We start from the raw sequence: 16,608 nt of genomic DNA, 5'->3' as shown, positions 1-16,608 counted from the left end.
TTAGCCATGAAATCAATGTTTACTGTTAGTGACTTTAAGGTTTATCCCCTACATTAAGAGGGGAAAAAACAAGATACGTAAAGTGTACACAAAACTTAAATAAACTCAAATATATGTACATATAATAAAGGCAAACATAAATAAGGTGATGTGGCACCTCTCTATGACCTCTATTTGTATTTATCTTTTTTCTCTTTTTTTGGACATTTTTTCTTATTTTAATTAATTAATGTATTGTCAAAGTAAATTACAACAAAAACTCTTTACATTCTTTTTTTTTATTTGTTTGCCTCACTTCTAATCATAAAATGATAATAGTTTTTTATATTTAAGTATTTTTTTCTTTGTTATTTAATTTATTCACAAGGAGTTATTAGTCATGACTTACACATCTTTAATTTTTACTTTTAATATTATTCATAATTCTCATAATTTTTATGTCCATAACTTTCAAACTTAAAATTTGTAAGTTTATGATGTCTTATGGTATTCCTCTATTTTGCCTATAAATTCATATTTAGTTTCATAAAGATTCACATTCAAGATTATCCTGTCTCTTCTTCATCATATTTGTTAGTGAATTAACTAACATGTAACAAAAAAAAGAAGTACAAGAAGGTAAGATACATTTCATTCTCAAATGTTTATTTTTATTTTTATGTACTTGGACATACTTTCTTAATATTTTATTTGTGTATGTATTATCATTCACCAAACAAGTATGATAAACAAAAAAACCTTTATAATAATGAACATTGTGTTGTCAGTATGCAATTGTTCTTTCTAATAGTCAGTTTTCGGAATATAATGTAATTTGCTTATAATATTTGTTAGATTTCAAGAGATGATTATTATTTAGTAATGTTAGTACTATTGGAAAAATAATATACATATATATTACATATAGTTTAAATTTTTTTCTTTTGATATAATTGTTTTTACTTGGTATATATATTTTATATATTCATATAATTTTTTTATTCAATTGGTAGCATATGATGAAGAGTTTGACATATGAAGCAAAATATGATGGCGGATCTACTTGCAAGGAAAAATGGTACAAGGAAAAAAATGAAGCATAATTAGATATTATTTTTTATTTTGACTTGTATTAGTAACTGCACTAGTTTTGCTAGAATTTTTTAAATTTTGGTTTGTATAAATAATTTAGCTACATTTGTTGTCAATGCATGCAAATCATTTGGTCATTTACTATTCTACTTTTTTTTTGTTATGAAGCACAATTAATATAATTATCTCATTTTATGATGATTAGGAGATTCATTTTTATTATACTTGCAAAAAATTAATTGAAAAATATAATATGAATTTCATAATACCATTTTTTTTACGTATGTAACAATCTATTTTCATCGCTATTCTTCGTTGTTTTATGCAGTCATCACCAATTATTATATTTTTTGTTCATTTTTTGTTTTTTCACCCCTTACAAATAAAATCAATGGGTAATTATTTATGCATTTGATGTCTAATAGAATTGTACATTTGAATGATTTATAATTCATGTCTCTTCATCTTATTTGTAACTTCGAATCTTAAATATTATTCATAACTTTTGTATGTATCATTTTTCATAATTCTGATAAATATTTAATTAGTTTTTTAAAAATTATAATAAATAAATATAATAATAAAAACACAATAAAAAAATCAATTTTTTTTACGAAATCAAAATTTGTATAGAAAATTAGTATTCCTACAAAAGACAGAGTAAATTAAAACATATAAAATATTTTCAAACGTAATACAATATATTTTGTTATTTCAAAATATTACCTTTTATTTCATTTACTTCACCATGACGAATTTTTTGTTCCACTATATACATATGATAGTTTGCACTTAAAAAGATGTAAAAAGAAATTCGATTTTATATGTTTAAAAAAAGACGAAAAACGTATAATATCACAGTTGAATTATTTTATCTATCCGACACTAGCCTAAATATAAATATTACGTATTATAATCTTGTAAATATTTTATATAGCCGCGTGAAGCACATACCATTTCAGTAATTCTACATAATGCAACAAATTCTCATTTATGTTTGGGGTACCTTATAATTAAATAGATTATAAATGATTGAAGAGAATTATATTTTTTTTTTCCATGTTTGTATGAAATGATTTGATATTCTATATATATGTTATATCATTTTCACAACCCAAATAGCTAGGAAAAGAAGAAGTAGAAAAATTCCTTTAATAGTTAAAAAACTATAATTGTAGCCAAACAGAGAAACACCATCATGTGTTATCCTAGACAATAATGTGGAAATTTGTTTTTTTTTTCTAAAAAAAAAAACCCTCTCTCCCCCCCCACCCCAAAACCCCCTCCCCAAAACACAAACTTTTTCTTTTGTATGCATTATTAAGTGAAGACACCAATACGAGTAAAAATGTGTCCTTTCATGACTCATCTCACATGTTACTAATACTGTCGATATTTCACTCTTTTGACCCTTACTCAAAATACCATAACAATCTTGGTCAGAGGTATTCGTAGTTCAATTTGAATTGATTTTATTAAATAAAAATTTAACTAATTAAATTGATTTTTAATTTTTATCGGTTAATTAAATTTGATCAGCTTTTTTGGTTCCAATACAAAATCAAATTTTATACTTTCTCTATTTAATTTCTATAACATATTTTTTTAGTCAGTCTAAAAAAGACATATTTTTTTATTTATCAATATTTTATTCATGTTGAGTCTCACTTATTTGACAAATAGTTCACTAAGTTTTAATCTACTATTTAAGAATTCATTTATTTTAAGGATAGTTTTGAAGTTGGTTTGAGTAGGAGAATGGATTGAGTGATCGTATTGTAAATTATTACGACAATCTGTTCGAGACACAACAAGGTCCATTTAGTGTAATTACTGACATTGTTGATAGGAAAGTTTCAGATGAAATTAACGAGGATTTGAAGCGCCATTTTACAGTTGAAGAGATCAAACATGTTGTTTTTAGCATGCACCCGGATAAAGCACCCGGACCGAATGGATTAAATCCAGGCTTCTTTCAACATTTTTGGAGTACTGTAGGATATGATGTTTCTAAGGCCATTATGGAATGTTTGAATAATAATTCACTTGCGCCAGGAAGTAACAATACTAATATTGTGTTAATCCCAAAAAATAAACAACTTGAATTTGTTTCAGATTTACGGCCTATCTCCCTTTGCAATGTTGTTGATAGAATCATTTGTAAAGTCATTGCGAATAGAATGAAACGATGTATGAATCTAATAATCTCTGAGGCCCAAAGTGCATTCATTCTGTTAACTTTCATCAATCACAGATGATGAACAATTGAATTGAGAGCATTTTGAACGAAAGAGAGAAGAGAATTTTATTTCATCTATTAACAATGACAATTGAATGTCTATTTATACAGGATGCCTTAGCTGGCTTTCTACAGTGTAGTTAGTTACAACAGATTTTAATAACTAACTAACTGACTATTCAATTAATGAGCTAACTAACCGACTTAATGACTTCTTAAGACTTAATACATTCTAGGAAGATACATTCCATATAATATGTTTTTAAAGCAGCAAAGGAGGAGGCAGAAACTATTAGGCAGAAACAGGTAAATTTTCAAAAATCTGATAAGTCGTAATACAAATGAAAGTGTGAAAAAAGAGATTGTGGATATCCTTCATGTCAAGGAGGTGAATGCTTCTGGAAAGTATCTTGGCTTGCCGACAGTAGTAGGAAGAAGCAAAAAATCAGTCTTTGCTTATATTCATGATAGAGTAATTGCAAAGATAAACAGTTGAAAGTGTACTAGTCTCTCGCGAGCAGGGCGAAAAGTATTGCTCAAAACAGTAGTTCAATCAATTCCAACTTATGTGATGAATATGTTCTTACTTTCCAGTAATAAATGTGAACCTGTTGAGCGAGCCATGAATGGATTTTTGTGGAAAGCAGGAGCGAGCCATGAATGGCTTTCGAGTTTTTGGACGGCAAGGGCACCAATGTCCCAAAAGTATGACGAAGGGTATTTGCATACCATTTACGATAATTCGGGGGTATATGTGTCCTTTTTCTAGTCAAACTATATCACATAAATTAAGAAAAAAAAGGGAACAACCCTAAATAGGGTCCATTAATCATTTTTTGTCATATATTTTATATATAAATAATCATTGTCAATATCTTAAAATTTCACCTATAAAAATTTAAAGTTTTATATTTTTAATTACAAAAACTAAAAGGTAACTATTTATGAATTTTACCCTCCTGGGTAATGAATACGACTGAACAACCCCGAACCAAACCAATAAACCCTACACAAATTGTTCTTTTCTATTTGTTGGTAATCTTGGATCCTACAAGTATTTAATTTACAAACGTACACCGACAATATAGGAATCTTTTATGTAGTGGTGGAATCAGAATTTTGATATGAAAAAATAAAATTGCATAGAAGGCAAAGAGTGTCAAAGAGGTGTTGATTTACACCCCTCAAATATATATGGCTTCGTCACTGAGTGTAATTTAACTATAATTATATCAAGTTAGGGAGTAATTAATCAGACACAAAAAAAATAAATTCAAATGAACTAAATGAATAACGTAAAATAAATAAAAATGAAAGAAGTATATATACAGTATCATGACTACATAGAACAATTGAATTTGCACTTAATATATTATTTATATCAAATCAATAGAGAAATACATGTTTGATAAGTTTGCGCATAGTACAGTGTATATTATATTGTTTAGTTGTTGATAAGATATTTGAAATGTTTTTGGTGAAAGTGATGGACCAAATATAAAGTTCTATAAAAATGGAGACAAAGATTTAAATCTTTTAAATAGTGGGGCTTCCACTACTGAATCCTCACAATAGAGAAATTAATATCATTTTGAAAATAACATTTGGTGTGTTTTTGGAAGATGGATAAAATTGTGTTTGTTTAAAAAGGAATAAAAAAATAACATTTTGAAATGTGTAGCGATAACTCGAGCATATATATTATTTATACTAACGGACATACACGTCTATCATCTCCCTCTCTCTCTTAATCCTCTCAATACATGTTTGCATGCCCCAAATTTTAAAACTAAATCTTGATAATTAGAAGTATACAAAGAGGTAAATTTTATTTTTTTTATTATTATTCTAATGTATCTTGGTTTTACGTCTCATTCATGTATCTGAGATAGAGTTCACATTTCTCTAAACTTTGATTTTATAAACTTTTTCAAATTACGCCAAGCTTATAACCGCACTAAGCTTCATATTACAACAATGATTTGATTTTCAATGTCTATTGGGTTTTTGCAACTGTTTGTGAATTGGGGGATTTGTAAATTAATATTCTCTTATTATATAAGAGGGAGTTTATGATGGGACATTGTGATGTCCAACCATAAACTCCCTATATAATATATAATATATAATATAATAAATCATTTTTTCTACTATATAATATATATTTATTTTTCTACTATAAGGGAGTTTATATAATATATAATAATATAATATAATAAATCATTTACAAATGACTTAAAATATTTCATATTTAAAGGATATATAATAAAATAGGTTCACTCTTAAAATTATATCCGGGTCACATATATTGGGACAGAAAAAATAACATATATCATTTTAAAATTATCAAAAAAGTATTATAAATAATAATAATTAACAACTTAAAATATCTTAAAGACATTTTAAAAGGGTTAATTTTGTAATTGTAATTCTACTATTATATAAAAGGGAGTTTATCATGGGACATTCTATGTGTCCCATCATAAACTCCCTATATAATATATAATATAATAAATCATTTTTTCTACTATATAATATATATAATATATATTTATTTTTCTACTATATAATAAAAGGGAGTTTATATAATATATAATATCATAATAAAACCCATTTTATTATATAGTAGAAATAAATATAATATATATATAATATAATATAATATATAATAATATAATATAATAAATCATTTACAACTGACTTAAAATATTTAATTCTCTTATTATATAAGAGGGAGTTTATGATGGGACATTGTGATGTCCAATCATAAACTCCCTATATAATATATAATATATAATATAATAAATCATTTTTTCTACTATATAATATATATTTATTTTTCTACTATAAGGGAGTTTATATAATATATAATAATATAATATAATAAATCATTTATAAATGACTTAAAATATTTCATATTTAAAGGATATATAATAAAATAGGTTCACTCTTAAAATTCTATCCGGGTCACATATATTGAGACAGAAAAAATAACATATATCATTTTAAAATTACCAAAAAAGTATTATAAATAATAATAATTAACAACTTAAAATATCTTAAAGACATTTTAAAAGGGTTAATTTTGTAATTGTAATTCTACTATTATATAAGAGGGAGTTTATCATTGGGACATTCTATGTGTCCCATCATAAACTCCCTATATAATATATAATATAATAAATCATTTTTTCTACTATATAATATATATAATATATATATTTATTTTTCTACTATATAATAAAAAGGAGTTTATATAATATATAATATCATAATAAAACCCCTTTTATTATATAGTAGAAATAAATATAATATATATATATAATAAATCATTTTTTCTACTATATAATATATATAATATATATATTTATTTTTCTACTATATAATAAAAGGGAGTTTATATAATATATAATATCATAATAAAACCCCTTTTATTATATAGTAGAAATAAATATAATATATATATATATAATAATATAATATAATAAATCATTTACAACTGACTTAAAATATTTAATATTTAAAAGATATATAATAAAATAGGTTGACTCTCAAAATTCTATCCGGGTCACATATATTATGACAGAAAAAATAACATATATCATTTCAAAATTACCAAAAAAGTATTATAAATAAGAATAATTAACAACTTAAAATATCTGAAAGACATTTTAAAAGAGTTAATTTTGTAAGTTTATCCATATCACATAAATTAGGACAAAGTGACCAGCAATGTAAGTTATTTGAAAATTACATAAAAATATTATAAATCACAATAATTAATAACTTAGAACATTTTAAAAAAAAAATGCAAATTTGGATGACTCTTCAAATTTCATTTGTGTCACATAAATTGAGACAACAAAATAACATATATTGCGTCCATTTTAATTTATTTGTCTTAATTTTTTTTATATTTAAAAATTGCGTAAAAATACTATAAATCATGATAATTGACAACATAAAATATTTCAAAAATAAATACATATAAAAAAATTCGATTAATTCTTGAAATTAATCTATCGTTAAAAATGATGTATAAAATACAATAAATCGTGATTTTGACCACTTAAAATATTTATTAAAAAAATAGAAAGAATAAATTGACTGATTGTTAAAATTAATCTATCAATGTCACATAAAATGAGACAAAAGTAGTAATATGTATTGTTTAATGTGAAATTATTGAAAACTACGTAAAATGTATTATAAATGTTAACAATTAACAACATTTGATTGCATCTTGAAATTTTATAAATGCTACATATATTCAGACAAGTGGAGTAATATATAATAAGTATTTAAAAATTACGTACAACCATATTGCTTTCTGTAGGCTTCGAATTATCGTGGTCATTTTTTAGGCTGATACAAGTTTTGTACTTTTTTTTTAATATTATAAATCGCAATAATTAATAATTTAAAATATTTTAAAAAAATATATTAAAAATTTAGTTGGTTTCGGGAATTTTATTTATACTATATAAAATGGGACATAGGAAGCAACATATATCATTTACAAATGACTTAAAAAGCATTAAAAATTACAATAATTACCAATTTAAAATATTTAAAAGCTATATAATAAAATAGGTTCACTCTCAGAATTCTTTCAGGCTCACATATATTAGGACAGAAAAAATAACACATATCATTTTAAAATTACCAAAAAAGTATTATAAATAATAATAATTACAACTTAAAATATCTAAAAGACATTTTAAAAGGGTTAATTTTGTAATTTTATCCATATCACATAAATTAGGACAAAGTGACCAGTAATGTTGGTTATTTGAAAGTTACATCAAAATATTATAAATCACAATAATTAATAACTTAAAACATTTTTTTAAAAAAAAATTAAAATTTGGATGACTCTCCAAATTTTATTTGTGTGACATAAATTGAGACAACAAAAATAACATATATTGGGTCCATTTTAATTTATTTGTCTTATTTTTTTTTGGGTTTTTTATATTTAAAAAATGCGTAAAAATATTATAAATCATGATAATTGACAACATAAAATATGTTTTGAAAAAAAATACAAAAATTTCCACTCATTCTTTAAGTAAATCTATCGTAAAAATACTATAAATCATGATAATTGACAACATAAAATATTTCAAAAATGTTGTATGTGGATAGTCTTATTGTGCCTTGAATAGCGTCAAATAAAGTACAAGTTTGTGATAAAAAAACTTATTCCTTTATCCACGCAAACAATCGCTTCAAAATCTCCGTTATTAGCCCCAAAACATACCATTTATATTATTGGGCCCGTGCCCGTGCATAGCACGGGCAACATTACCTAGTATATGAATATAAATGTGAGATGTATCTCGGTAGTTTGTTTGAAATTAATAGATACATGTATCTCGATCGTTTTATTGAAATTGATGAATGATTATAAAGTAAAAAAATTGTATCCGCACTAAACTTCACATCACTGACACACATGATGCTACTGTAGGAACTCGAAACTTTCAGATACAAAGGAAGGAAATAATGAAGAAGATGAAGTTAACAATTACAAAATTACTTGGGTTTATGATTTCGTTATTTTAGAATAACTTGTTAGAGTTGATATTCAAGAATCCTTGTACTTCCGTTGATTGTTAATTAGTCATCAATTAATTCTTTAATTAAGGAAATAAGTTACACATCCTTTAATTCAAATTGATAATTTATCTATCTCGCCTTTAAAATCCGTTGAATATATGTATCTCGCCATTAATGATATATTTATCTCAAGGCCAATATATGATATAAAAAGTAATATTACAAACTATCGTGAATCCTAATAATTAGGATCTAAAATAGTGGAATTTATGTAGTTTGCCTATATGAAGAAATTCGTAAGTAACTCATATTTACGATTCCAATATGATACCTATTGTGAGGAAATTAAAAGGAAATATACTCCAATCTATAATTACTTGATCAACTCAATTTGATTAATTGAGCTCGTTAAGATAATGAAGAAAAAGGAGCCCAATTAATTTGCTTTTTTTATTATGTTATCTCAAATAACAATTTAATTGATTTTCAAGACGATAAATCAACTTTAATCACTGATTAATAAGAGTGACTATACATCTTATTCAAATCCAGAAAATGGTTAATTATATATATTATATTTTATTTTATTATTTCTATTAAGATTAATGGTGACACCAAACTTATTATATCATTGTCACAAACCCCTTTTTGCAGAAAACTTTCCAGCATTATAATTGTCTTAAAAGTACAATTATTACTTGAATGCCATTAATTAACTGAGAAAACCATGTTGCTATTCTTTTCAATAATGGGTTAACCTCTCTGGCATACATATATATAATTATCGGTGTTTTCAAAGGTGTTTTTCTAGGACGATTTTTAGAATGGACCATATTATAAATTTTTTGGGACGCAAGTAAAAAATGTAGATTTATAAAAGGCAAGCTAGTAGACATTCAGAATGTGAAATTTGATTTTTATTATTTTAAAAATATAATGCTAGTAGATGTAGAAATCAATAATGAGATGGATAATAACTTCATTTAAAGATTATCTCAGCTAATTAATTTTTGTGTTATTATCTTTTTTAAATAATAGTATATTTTAAAAAAAAGTTATATTATTGATGATTAATTTGAATTTATTCGCAAATTATTGAAGAATTTTCTTTTGTTTATTTTTTAGTTGTAAGAAAATTATAAAAATTAAAGATACTCTTTTAATCTATAAAACTTATGCTCCATTTACTAAACATCTCATCTCACAGTTCCACCCCTTAAACATGATTAGACACCAATTATAGAAAATATTGTATTTTGTGACTCATCTAATTTGATAACTAATCTCTGACTGAATTGACACATTTTTAACATATTATAAAATTATTATTTTTAATTTTTTTAATCCTTAATATCAATTATTTATTCCTTAAATTATTTTTTAATTAGACCTAAGACGGTATATCAATTTATATGGATATCATGGTAGAATACTCATATTAATCATTATTTCTTAAGACGTGCGTAAAGTTTAAAATAGACAAATAAAAAGAAGAGAAAATTTCAGAAATAGCAAACATAATAGACATAATAAGGCTCTACAACTATAGTTTCAATAATTGCGCTCCATAGATATAGTTTGATTGCTACGGAGGTTGCGGTTGTATATTTCTATTAGTTTGTATATTTCGCTTGCGAATATACAAATTTTGTATTTATACATTTAAGAATTTTCCAGAACTACGTTTGTATATTTCGCTTGTCAATATACAAACATTAGTAATTTATTATGAATTTTTCATAAATTTTATACAAATAGCTAGGGTAAGCATATACAAAATTTTGAATTTATACGATCAGGAACCAAATTATACGAATTCTGAATTTATACAAATCAATGAATTATACATATCAGACGAATTATACAAATCAGACTACTAGCAAGATTGGACGAAACTATAGTTGCAAATTAAAATTTCCCTAAACAGTAGCTGTAATATTAATCGAGTATTACTATATATATTTTCGAGGTATATGAGTTAAATTAATTGAGATAGTTAGGAAAATATAAATATTTGAACAAGATATATATTTTCTGGCCTTTGTTCTTGGAAAAAAAAATTGAAATTGTAATTTCTCTCCAACAACAAAAATATACTACTTATGTTATTGCTCAAAAATACTTTTAAATTCCGATTAAACACTTCAAATCTTTGGGGGGAAAAAGCTTTTGGTTAAAAAAAATTGACTTTTTAAAAGCTTGGTCAAACACGCGAAAATAATAATTTCAAGTCAAATAACACACACGTTGGATTAGTGAATGATCAATTAGTTTTCAATTATTGTAATGTGTTTAATCCCTATCTAATTCCTATGTACAAAAAACTTTAACGTGGCCACTTATTGATCATACACACAAATCACAATAATTAACACGAAATTAGTTATTAACCAAGTAATAATCACTAGATAAGGATTAAATATATATAATTATCGGTGTTTTCAAAGGTGTTTTTTTAGGACGATTTTTAGAATGGACCATACTATAAATTTTTTGGGACGCAAGTAAAAAATGTAGATTTATAAAAGGCAAGCTAGTAGACATTCAGAATGTGAAATTTGATTTTTATTATTTTAAAAATATAAGGCTAGTAGATGTAGAAATCAATAATGAGATGGATAATAACTTCATTTAAAGATTATCTCAACTAATTAATTTTTGTGTTATTATCTTTTTTAAATAATAGTATATTTTAAAAAAAAGTTATATTATTGATGATTAATTTGAATTTATTCGCAAATTATTGAAGAATTTTCTTTTGTTTATTTTTTAGTTGTAAGAAAATTATAAAAATTAAAGATACTTTTCTAATCTATAAAACTTATGCTCCATATACTAAACATCTCATCTCACAGTTCCACCTCTTAAAACATGATTAGACACCAATTATAGAAAATATTTATCTTTCGTGACTCATCTAATTTGATAATTAATATCTGACTGAATTGACTCATTTTTAACGAGAAAATGACATAAATAGTCTCTCAACTATAGGAGTAGGTCTAAAATGGTCCCTGAACTATATATTTAACGGATTTAGTCCTTCAACTATTCAAAAACTTGTCAGTTTTGATCCATTAACTATACACTTATCGATTTTAGTCCCTTAACTATAAATTTACCGATTTTAGTCCTTTAAGTATTCAAAAACTTATCAAGTTTGGTCTTTGTCCATTTTTTAATACAAATAGCTTAAGTTTATATTAACAGAATCTATGCCTCGAGAAATTAAATCCTTTAGCAACTTTTTCTGTTGGTTCTCTCTCCGTTACTTTTTCTTCAAATTAACCTTACGCGAAGAACCTTAACCTCAACAATTTAAAATAAAATTCACGAGGAAAGAAAATATAAGTCATAATTTTATTCAACGGAGGATAAAATGAAGCATATTATTGTTACTAATGACTTGAATATGTTAAACTTTATTATAAAAAGATAAAAGTTATTATCTGTTAAATCCAAAGTTTGTACTCTAGTGATTTCATTGAACGGAATTTGTTTAATTTTTCAGAAATGGTAATTTATAAAATGGTAGATTTGCAATTTTTTAAACTTTTTTTTTAAAAATAGATCAATTTTATTAATCTATTCATTATATTTTACGTAAAGAAATTTGAGTAAATTAAATAAAATTTGCATTGATTAGCATGATGCATGATAAGTTTCTCGAACAAAAACTATCAAAGTTTAGGATGGTGCGTATTAAAAACCAAAGCTATTTGAATTTTTTAAAAAAAATGGACAAAGATCAAACTTGATAAGTTTGTGAATACTTAAAGGACTAAAATCGGTAAATTTATACTTAAGGGACTAAAACCGGTAAGTGTATAGTTAAGGGACCAAAGCTGACAAATTTTTGAATAGTTAAAGGACTAAATCCGTTAAGTGTATAGTTCAGGGACCATTTTAGACCTACTCCTATAGTTGAGGGACTCTTTATATCATTTACTAACATATTATAAAATTATTTTTATCCTTAAATTATTTTTTAATTAGACCTAAGACGGTATATCAATTTATATGGATATCATGGTAGAATACTCATATTAATCATTATTTCTTAAGACGTGCGTAAATTTCAAAATAGACAAATAAAAAGAAGAGAAAATTTCAGAAATAGCAAACATAATAGACATAATAAGGCTCTACAACTATAGTTTCAATAGTTGCGCTCCATAGCTATAGTTATGTTTACTACGGAGGTTGCGGTTGTATATTTCTATTAGTTTGTATATTTCGCTTGCGAATAAACAAATAGGGTAAGTATATATAAATTTTGTATTTATACATTTAAGGATTTTTCAGAACTACGTTTGTATATTTCGCTTGTCAATATACAAACATTAGTAATTTATTATGAATTTTTCATAAATTGTATACAAATAACTAGGGTAAGCACATACAAAATTCTGAATTTATACGATCAGGAACCAAATTATACGAATTCTGAATTTATACAAATCAATGAATTATACATATCAGACGAATTATACAAATCAGACTACTAACAAGATTGGACGAAACTATAGTTGCAAATTAAAATTTCCCTAAACAGTAGCTATAATATTAATCGAGTATTATTATATATATTTTCGAGGTATATGAGTTAAATTAATTGAGATAGTTAGGAAAATATAAATATTTGAACAAGACATATATTTTCTTGCCTTTGTTCTTGGAAAAAAAATTGAAATTGTAATTTCTCTCCAACAACAAAAATATACTACTTATGTTATTGCTCAAAAATACTTTTAAATTCCGATTAAACACTTCAAATCTTTGGGGGGGAAAAGCTTTTGGTTAAAAAAATTGACTTTTCAAAAGCTTGGTCAAACACACGAAAATAATAATTCCAAGTCAAAGAATACACGCGTTGGATTAGTGAATGATCAATGAGTTTTCAATTATTGTAATGTGTTTAATCCCTATCTAATTCCTATGTACAAAAAACTTTAACGTGGCCACTTATTGATCATACACACAAATCACAATAATTAACACGAAATTAGTTATTAACCAAGTAATAATCACTAGATATGGATTAAATAGAGGTTTAGACGTAAATTAATTAATCCATAATTATAGTACTCCATGTTAATTAGCAAACTAGGTAGATTTGAGAGTGATTATTATTTAAATATTGGATATAATTATTTGACAAAATCCTTGAAAATGATTGAGTTGCTTTTAATTTGTTTAATTAAGTGACAAGATGAGATTAAAGACAAGGTGACAGAGATTTAAATGTGGGCTTCCACTACCACTTTAAATTAAAAAAATTAAAAAATGTATCACTAGGATAAAATCATTGAACTCTGAATTTAAATTTTACGAATTTAATTTATGATTTTTAACATTGAATTTGTTGTATATATAAAATTAAGGGTTCATATCTATTATTCATTATAATTTTAACAACTTTTAATGCATAAATTTACGATTTGGGTCAAAATTTAAGAATTCAATTGAATATGTACGTATAATGCTTACTAAAAAATAATACAGGAGATTTGTATATAACATTAAAAAATATTATTAAAAAGAAAGACAAATTGTCGGTAGAATATTCCAAAATTTGGTTCTTTAATATAAATTTTATTTCACACACAAAACAAAGAAAAGGCAAAGGTAATTGAAAGCTCAATGATGGTCCTTGTAGTTCCTTTGTTTTAACGTACTTAATAGAATAAGTAATTGTTTATTTATTCTGGTAAAATAATAATATTACAAATTAGAATTAATCTAAGTAATTACACCTAAACTGATGAAGTTTATGTAAATTTTCTTGATATAAAGATTTATAATTTTAGGTGCGCTCTCTGTTATATCTTATTCTAAATAACGATATACTATTTACTAGTGTTTAGTATTTAAGGTTTAATATATAGACCGTTCTTTGAATTTATATGTAAATTCATTGAGACACTTGAATTAAGATTTTTTTTTTGAATTTAACAATTAAAAACATAATAACATATTTCTATTAGACACAAAACGTTTAATTCATGTACTATATATGGTAGGATAATAACAACAAAGACTATGCTTCCAAAAATTGTCAGCATATAATAAAAAGTTCCCTAAAAAGAATAGTGTTTAGTTTCACAAAAAGGAAATGATTTTGTGGGAAAAAGACATTTTGAAAAAACTTATGATGGATATTGGGGCACGTAGTATCAATAGGGACACAACTTATTTGGTGAGACCAGATAAATTTATGTATCGATTAAAGTTTAGTTCTGTACGTCTTGTGATTTTTTTCCATATTTTATCCGTTTAATTTGTCATCTTTCTATGTTTTTTACACTCTCTCCCTCTCAACTCTTGGTCAAGTTTGAAATTTGTGTGTTTATGTGATAGTGATGCATACACAATACTCAAGTCGACTCAATTTATGTGATAATATTTTACTTCTCAAAATTTTATTCAACTAATTTACGTGATACATTCTACTTCTCAGAATTTGATTCAACTAATCTAAAATGTTAAAGATATTATAATTAAGTTTTGTTTATGTTAATATGATGAAAATATGAAGCACATTTTAATAAATTGATCAAAATTACATAGTTTTAATTATGAAAAGTGAAAAATATCACAAAAATTGAAAATCGAGAAGGTAATTGTTATAATTTTGAATTATTTATTTCTTTCCTTGTTAACATATGGAAGATCTCTACATGCTTCTTCTTTTTTTGCACCAAGTTCAACTATGCCTACAAAGGCAGTAATTTTGTTTTTCTTCTAAATACTTATTTTGATCGAGTTGAGGTGTTTGGATAAAATTTCATGTAGTACAAAATTCAAAATGAAAAATCAAACAATAATACAGGAATCCTCTAAGCTGCATCATGTTTCATTAAAGAACTTAATTTACGTGATAATATTCTGGTCAAGTTTGAAATTTGTGTGTTTATGTGATATTGATGCTTACACAAATACTCACACCGACTCAATTTACGTGATAATATTTTACTTTTCAAAATTTTATTCAACTAATTTACGTAATACTTTCGACTTCTCAGAATTTAATTCAATAAATCTTTAGCATTAAAGATATTATAATTAAGTAGTTTTTTTATGTTAACGATGAAAGTATTAAGCACATTTTAATAAATTAATCAAAATTCATATAATTTTAATCATGACAAATAAAATATATCACATAAATTAAAACAGAGAAAAGTCTTAATAAAATTTCATGTAGTACAAGATTCAAAATGAAAAATCAAATTACAATAATACAAGAATCTTCTAAGCTTAAAGATTTAATTAGTAGTTCATCAATTATTATTTTTAAAATTAAAATGGACATCAACTTTGGTGGTTGTTGGGAATCGTTTTGTTGTTAGTTAAGTTTACATACAACAATATTTATCACTCGAGTGTTGAGATGAATTCATTGAGGCATTGTAAGGAAGGATGTGTAGGTACTCAATTGGTTGGTTTGAGGTTGGAGATGTGAAACCCTTAGGGGGTAATGAGATTTGGTAAGAAGGGCATGCGATACAAGTATCCCAAGTAATTCGACGATTCAGATACTACTCTACCCTTACTTTAGCCAGTCTTTCCTAGTTGATCACCCGGGGACAAGTGATTGGTAAATTAATATCTATTGTAACGACCTGATTTCCGTCGTTATGGAAAAGCCAATGGAGAAAGAATTGGGGCCAGAAACTTTTTCATAGTAACTTGGATTTTCCCAACCTAATCCATATTTAGACGAAATCGGAGTC

The sequence above is a fragment of the Solanum verrucosum genome, unplaced genomic scaffold (assembly GCF_900185275.1).
Source record: "Solanum verrucosum unplaced genomic scaffold, falcon-dt-bn FXZP01000060.1, whole genome shotgun sequence".
NCBI classification, from domain to species: Eukaryota; Viridiplantae; Streptophyta; class Magnoliopsida; order Solanales; family Solanaceae; genus Solanum; species Solanum verrucosum.
This window is presented reverse-complemented; position numbering follows the sequence as displayed.